Source organism: Chenopodium album, chromosome 16 (assembly GCF_948465745.1).
Source record: "Chenopodium album chromosome 16, dcCheAlbu1.1, whole genome shotgun sequence".
NCBI lineage: Eukaryota > Viridiplantae > Streptophyta > Magnoliopsida > Caryophyllales > Amaranthaceae > Chenopodium > Chenopodium album.
The window spans coordinates 26,487,954-26,496,182 of record NC_137849.1 but is presented as its reverse complement, the minus strand read 5'-3'; the positions used below and the strand labels follow the sequence as shown (position 1 = coordinate 26,496,182).

General features: G+C 39.3%; 1 non-coding gene across 1 annotated transcript; it reads left to right on the top strand.

Annotated features, from left to right (window-relative positions):
* Positions 1 to 7,823: 7,823 nt before the first annotated feature.
* On the top strand, positions 7,824 to 7,930 carry LOC145587072 (small nucleolar RNA R71). Its single transcript, XR_014101116.1, has one exon. It is a non-coding gene; the product is annotated as a small nucleolar RNA R71 (small nucleolar RNA).
* Positions 7,931 to 8,229: the final 299 nt, after the last annotated feature.

The window sequence follows — 8,229 nt, the reverse complement described above, 5'->3', positions numbered from 1 at the left end:
TATTATACTATTATTTCGACTTCTAGTAATTGTAATTTCTATAATATAGTGTTTTCTTATTTGCAGTGGATGAGTCGGTCCATGGAGATTCACAAAAGAGCACTGGATGAGTATCCCAACATGTCGCGTGAATTAAGGGCAATGACTGAGCAACTGGTAGTTGATTGGAAGGCGATGACGGGGTTGTAGATTACGCTTTATTCGTATTAGTTGTTGTATTTTATTACTTGTCTTAATTATTTTATATTTCTTTTTATTCGGCATGTAATGTAAGAACTGGACACTTTTATATTTGGTTTTGTTGGAACTTAGTTTAATTACTTTTATTAATCTATATTACATAGTTACAACTGTTCAACCTTAGTGAAAGTACATAAATAATTACATAAATAAGTTTACTACCTTATTAATGCATCCCACATGTTCCTTCTAACTTCATACTGCTGATCCCAATCATCAACACTTTGCTCGTGGTGCTCAGTCCACCAACCTGCGATTGGGGGAAGAGGTGAATCGGGTGCGAGATTAAGACGGATGAAATGTGACCCACCAACTGTAGCGATCACGAACTCTCTAGTCGGTACCCTGACCTTGCTTCGTGCCGGCAATGGTAACACCGTGATGCATGAGTAGTAGCAGGTTGGTATCATGCCTATACCAAGACAAATCACCCTTGCGTTGAACCAAGTAGCAATAGGAAATAAATCTTGAATTGTTACCATCCAATGCCGCATATCAACCGCCCCACTTCCCATTGAATACGTTCTATATTCATATAAACCCTTCCAATCCCATAAATTCATTCGTACAACATTGGATGAGCGGCGGTCTCGTTTGCTATTGTTTCCCGAGCGGTATACCATTACGCTTGATCACTAAAGAAGAAGTCGGCCACACAACGAAAGTCATAGTTTCCATCACCAATGACATCCTTCCATGCCGTGATGTAAGGAAACATTGGTCCTGGAAGCAAGTGCAAATACCTGCATTGACTGATATCACATTGATCTTCTAGACAAAACTAATAGTCATTTATTAGTAATTCACAATAGGCGTGTAATTCACTAGAGCAAATAATTGTAATTTCATGACTTATCTGAGGTAGTACCAGTTTGTTCTGTACCACCACATTGAGTGTTTCGATGGTATACATACTCGAAATAACTTTGATCATGCCTGGTATCATTGTTCCTCCGTCGACCTCGAACATGAGTTTTACATGTGGTTTTCAAGGTTTGTATGATCCGGATGTAGCTCTTGTTCAATGATGCGAGATACTTTTCGAAGTACAGCAGGGTCACTACCAATGACCTTATCAACTAGGGAACGAAAATGTGCAGCTTCCTCGGTTGAATCGTTAACCACTTCAGGTATATCAACACCATCACCAATAACCAAGGTCCTCCAGAAGGAATGAATTTGCCTGGTATACAATCCTATCTTTGCAACTAGCGAATCATGTATCTGGCAAGTACATGGTACACCATGGGTCACACGCATTGCACATCCACAACGCTCACACACCTGACAACTCAACTCCCGCATCCTTGTCGTCTCATCATCAAGTACTTTCAAACAATGTTGAGACACTTTGCCATTTATACGTGACAGTGGAAATTGTATGTACTTTTAACCAATTTTCGATCTTGATGCCTCCAAACCATTACGAATTGCAATGATCTGATTACCAATATGACAATGTACTCGGGCCCATACGGTATCCAAAGAACCTGCCGCGGATTCAGATTATAAAAACATTATGATTTTTTATTAAAATTACTAAGACAAAGTAAAGACAACAACTACAACATTAAAACAACGAACATTGACAGGCTAAAGTCGTATCACCTAATCAAAAGTAATTACCTAAGTCCTCTAACTAAAGTACATAGGGAAGTAGGGTCGAATCCACAGGGAAACTAGTCTTTCTATTCCTAATTAATTAATAGCAATCTAAATTATTAGTAACAATTTGTTGTGATTTAAAGATTATACTACGAAGAATATAAGTAGGGAGAATAAAATAAGAGGAATCAATGAATTAAAGACCTAGGGCATAGGTTCACCAATAAATAATATTCCAGGGTAAAACATAATAATCAATCATCAATGCATCAATTAACCAGATTATAAAGGGCTTTCGCTACGTATTACAATCACATAATTAATCTACCGGTATTAAATCTCATCTCTCGAATCTCGACTTAACCATTTATAGATTAACCTGCCTATTGAAACTAGACCTAAACATCAATTCTCATCTCTCGAATCTCGAATCAATATTGTCAAACTCATGCATAAAAGATCAGGCCTAATCTAGTCACAGAGCATTAAATCAATCAATAGGAAATTAATATAGCATTGACAATTAACAACGATAAATTACCCCTTCATATTATTTATGGATCCCCATAAACCCTAGAAAGAGAACTACTCACACATAATTAAAACTAAGCAAAACATAATAATTAAACAAGACATGAAAGAAAAATAGAATGAATAAAATACTGAGATTAATTAAGAGAGAAATCGTACCGAGATGGCGGAATTACAATAAAGTTGAGGAACAAGAAAGAAGAATAAAAGTCTAGAGAGAGAAAGTTGAGTAGAGAGAAGGAAGAGAATAAAAACTAGAGTAAGTAATAATGAAGAAGTCCTAATCTTGCCTAATAAAATTACATTAATACTAAGCAAGAATTATTCGCTAAAACAAAACTGAACGGAAAACACTAAACACCTAAAACTACACGCGCCCGGTCGGGAAAGGGGCCGCCCGACCGGGCCCGCCTTTTTCTTCCTCTGAGGCTTTCTCGCGCCCGTCCGGGCGCGAGCTCCGGGCGCACTCATGCTTCGCCCCACCCGGCCGGGCGCGCCTTCGGGCGGAGAACCTAGTCCGGGCCGCTTCTCTCGGGCCACTAAAACCTCGATTGGGCCTCTTTTCCTTGGCCCAATCCGAGTTTCCTTCTTGGATCCTCATACTCGAGCCCTTAATCACCGATTTGATCCCTCCAATCGATCTTGGGCTATCGAACTGGGTCGCGGTCTTCCAATACTTGTAGATGCTCCTCGAAAAAACCTGGGAAAATGCTCCAAGTACGCAAATTCCTACAAAACTCAAGCAAAACTGCCAAAGCACTGGAAAACACAAATTAGTAATAAAAGTGGCTCGTAGGAGCCAAAAACACTACTAATTACGACCAAGGGACGGGGATAAATATATATATAAAATGAACACATCAAACTCCCCCAAGCCAAACCTTTGCTTGTCCCTAAGCAAAGAGCTCTTCAATGAACAATAAAAACATGCCTCACCCCAATATAAAAATCAAGCACAAACGATTCAAGGCAAATCAAGTGAACATGCTTCAAAATCAACCAATCCTATCCATCTAATCACCTTTCCTCCCCCACAATTGTCAAGTAGAGCAAACCACAAGAGCATATAGAATTCAAGACTAGTGCTCACACACTCAACTCTCATTTATGTGGCGAGTAAAAGATGTACTCGATCGCTCTCCATCCCAACCCCTTTAATGTGAACAATGCCCTCCCAAACTCACAACACTCGTGTGTTTAAAAAGACATACACTCAACCTAATAGTCGACTCGGAATATGTCAAGTCATAACTTGCATTGATAAACAACACTTTCACATCCACACAACTCTATGCACAAGGTCAAAAGGTCTTTTAAAGCTTGTAATGTAAGAGTAGGGTAAAGGGTAGGAAAAATTTGGGAATATGTGAGAGAAAAGCCTTGCTAAAAGGGAGCCATATCCTAATAAACCCATGACCAAATATAATGATCATACACATCTCCAACAAAACTAACTCCAACACAAATCCACCAAATATACTCCAAACAAAATAAACAATCCCAACACTCACAATTTCACTCATAAAAATATGATAATATGGAACTAGAGTGAATAACAAACTTTGAACTCATAACTTGAAATATTTACGTTGAAACTCAACTTTTTCTTTCTTTTGATAAACCTTCACTTAGACAATTTAAACATGAAACTTTTTTCTTCTCTTTTTGCTCTTTTTTTCATTTTCATTATTTTTTCTTTTTTTTTCTAGAAGTTCACTTTCTTTTTTTTTCACTTTTTTTTTTTCTTGAACTTCTCTTTTTTTTTATCACACTTTTATTTTTTCAAATATATATACTATACAACTCATCAAAGCAAAAATATGATCAAGAACAAATAACTTCTCAAACCCACCCAAATTCTGCAAATAATGTGCACACTACAAACTCCCTCACCTCACTCACTAATAGCTCCCCCAAGCCAAGCTTGGGACTAGTAACCAATGGGGCAAACATGGCTTGTAATGTGGCTAAAAACAATAAAAGGGCACAAGCAACAACATGGGTAGCAAGAAGGGAACAAATGTATCTAAATAAATCTGAAGGCTACCTAAAAGAACAAATGCCTTCGTCCTCCTCATGTGCATAATAGTGAGTTATGAAACACTACTCATAGTTGCAAACCAATACTCAAATTCATTGACATACCAGGAACTAAACACACATTCCTAACCAAATCAACTAGTCAAGCACTATATTCACAAGTAGTTGGACAAAATTGACGCATGTTTAGGCATCCAAGCAATTAAACTTCAAATCATGATCAACTAATCCACAATGCTCAAAATCAAATACCAAGAATCAAAACAATTTTTCTCAAGTATGGGGCACAGGGAAGCATGATTTACAATTCATTGGAACGTATTTTTGGATTTTTTTATTTTTCAATTTTTTTGTATTTTTCTTATAGGAAAGGAAAGCAATAAAACTACACTAGGAAAGCAGTAAAACTACACTAAGCATACCAAGAGAGAAAGTGAAAGATATACTATATGAACACGAGAACCTCCCCCCAAGCTAAATCAGACAATGTCCTCATTGTCTTAAGGGGAAGCAAGTATTCAAGGTGACTACTCTTCGTCATCACCACATCAATGTCACCAAAGCCTCAAGATTGCAATGCATCTCTTTGGAACAAAATTGGGCAAGAAAGAAACAAAGTGTTAGTGGAAAAAAAGATAAAAATTGAGTCAGGTGCACTATTCTGATCATAACTTTTGATGTATAATTGATAATTCAATGATTCCAATTTCATTAAAAAGTAGACTTGAAGAGCTTTCCAACGATAGGTCACACGCCAAAAACGGATAAGAAACGCAAAAGTTATGGCCTGTCAAAGTGAAGCAGTTTTGCTGATCCGCTCTCGCGCCCGGTCGGGCGCCATACCGCCCGGTAGGGCGGTATAAACCCTCTAAAGTCTCTTTGTTCTCGCGCCCGGTTGGGCGCCATACCGCCCGGTCGGGCAGTCGAAATGTCCGTACTCGTCAACTCTCGCGCCCGGTCGGGCGGTCCTTCGCCCGGTCGGGCAAAATTTGTCAATTTTTCACCCTTGCTCTCGCGCCCGATCGGGTTCGCCCGATCGGGCCCGAGGCAATGTTTGGTACGAGAGACTCCTTCTCTTTTTCCAAATTTGACTAACTCTTTTCCTTCTAACCTGTACGACTCAATAAACTCATTAAACTCTCTCCTTTCTCCTCTCACAAGAAATAGAAAGAAGACTAAAAAAAAACAAGAAAAATACGGGTTGCCTCCCGCAAAGCGCTGGTTTATTTAGGTCCCGCACGACCCTCTTACTACATGTCGGGAAGTTAAGCCCCTTGGCCTATCGCCTGGTCGGGTGGTTCTTCACCCGGTTGAGCGATTTTTAAACCACGACTCGGCTTCCTAACACGCCCTGTAAGGCGCCAATTCACCCTATTGGGTGGATCCTCATTGGCTTGAACTGGTGGGTCTTTACTTTTGTTCGATTGAGAACCCTTTTTGACCGTTGGTTACCTCGATTTATCACTTTGTTGAGCTATTACAACACGATCTGGTGGAACTCTCACTATAGGCTCAGTTTCCGCAACTTGTGTACTCATTTCCACCTTCTCATCTTCAAAACCAAGACCTTCACAGGATAAGGCTTTCTCTATTGCGTCCACTTCCTCTTTCCATCGGTTAGTTGTACCTGTAGAAGATGCAACACACGATACCGCCTCCAAGGGATCTTTAACAAAAGCTTGGGGCTTATTGGAACAATTACCAACCACATCAATTTTATAACACTTCTCCTCTAGCATGGGGATTTTAGGGGTATTATTCAAATTAAAAACAATTTTATCATCCCCTACTGATAGTGTCAATTTACCACATTTTACATCTATAATTGCTCCAGCAGTATTAAGGAAGGGTCTACCCAAGATAATTGGGGTATGCAAATCCTCAGCCATATCAAGAACAACAAAATCCACAGGTATATAAAATTTACCTACTCTAACAGGGACGTCTTCTAGAATGCCTATGGGGTATTTAGAAGAATGATCAGCCATTTGCAGAGTAATATTAGTAGACTTTAATTTACCCATTTTTAGCTTTAAACACACAGATAATGGCATGACACTAACACTAGCGCCCAAATCACACAATGCATTATCAATCATTAAATTGCCAATATGACAAGGGATAGAAAAACTACCGGGATCTTTTAGTTTGGGTGGAGATTTATTTTGTAGTACGGCACTGCATTCAGTAGTAAAAGCGACAGTCTCTACCTCACTAATAGACCTTTTCCTAGTCAATATTTCTTTCATGAATTTCGCATATGAAGGTATTTGCGTGATTAATTCTGTAAAGGGAACTGTTACCTGCAAATCCTTCACCATGTCAAGGAACTTACCAAACTGCTTATCCACCTTGGTTTTCAAATTTCGATTTGGGAATGGTAGTTTGATAATTGGTTGTTGCACATCATTACTCCTGTCTTGAGTTACAACCTTCCCTGGAGTTTTACCCTGCAATATAACATCAGAAATATTAGTACTACCCTTTAGCCCTGCAGGGCTAGGATTAATATCCCTTGGTATAAAGGAATCAGGATTAGCAATTTCTGTTGAAACAGGTTCATCTTCTTTGGGCATAGGAGGCCCATCATAGTGTGAACCACTCCTGAGGGTAATTGCAAACGCCTGATCTGTGGGTTGTACTGGTTGCGATGGTAGGGCTCCTTGTGGGCGAACCTGAAGAGCAGCGGCTAACTGTGCAATTTGAGTATCTATGACTTTATTGTGGGCTACAATCGAGTCAATTTGTGAGTCTCTACTCTCCATATGCTTTTGCATACTAGTTAACATCGCTCTAATTTATGATAAAGCTGGGTCAGAAGGTGGTGGAGGAGTTTGCGGTTGGTTTTTCTGGCCAGCATTGGGATGGTAATATTTCTGCTGAGGTGGTGGTGCTGGTTGTTGTGGAGGTGGAGGTGTGGGATTTTGCACATTACTGCTCTTATAGGAAAGGTAAGGATGGTTCCGATACCCGGGATTATAGGTGTTGGAGTATGGGTTATTTTGCTTGATGGACTAAAAAGCGTTAACCTGCTCCATAGAACTCCTACACTCATGTTCCCAATGACCTACAATTCCACAATTTTCACAGAAAGCATCATTAGCATTATTATCAATTGCAGAAACATTAGTTATTTTAGAATTAGCAGTAGTAAGGTTATCCAATTTCTGACAAATAGAGGTTAATTGAGATTGCAAAAGGATACGAAATCGACGTGGTGTTTTCCCTTGTTTGCAAAACCTCTAGGATTCCCATATTGGGAATTATGGATCGCCATATCTTCAATAACCTGACCTGCATCATCAACATTGAGGTTCATAAACCTCCCATTAGCTGCAGAATCCAAAATTGCTCTAGAAGAATTTCCAATCCCATTGTAGAAAGCTTGTATCAACTGCCACTGTGCTAAGTTATGATGAGGGCACTTTCTCTGTAGGTCTTTGAATCTCTCCCAAGCTTCATATAGTGACTCATCTGGCTCTTGGGCGAAATTTTGAATTGCGCTTCTCAATAGAGCTGTTTTCTCTGCAGGGTAATACTTGTTATAAAAATTCAAAACAAGAGTCTCCCAATTAGTAATGCCGAGTGCAGTTCTATTTAAACCATTAAACCACAGTTAAGCTTTTCCACATAAAGAAAAAGGGAAGAGAATCTCCCTTATTTGGTCTTGCGTGACCCCAGCTTGCCTTATAGTGTTACAATATTGACAGTAGTCAGCAATGTGTAGATTTGGGTCTTCACCCTTAGCTCCACTAAATTGCTTCCTTTCTATCATCGTGATGAACTGGGGCTTAATCTCGAATTTAACTCCCT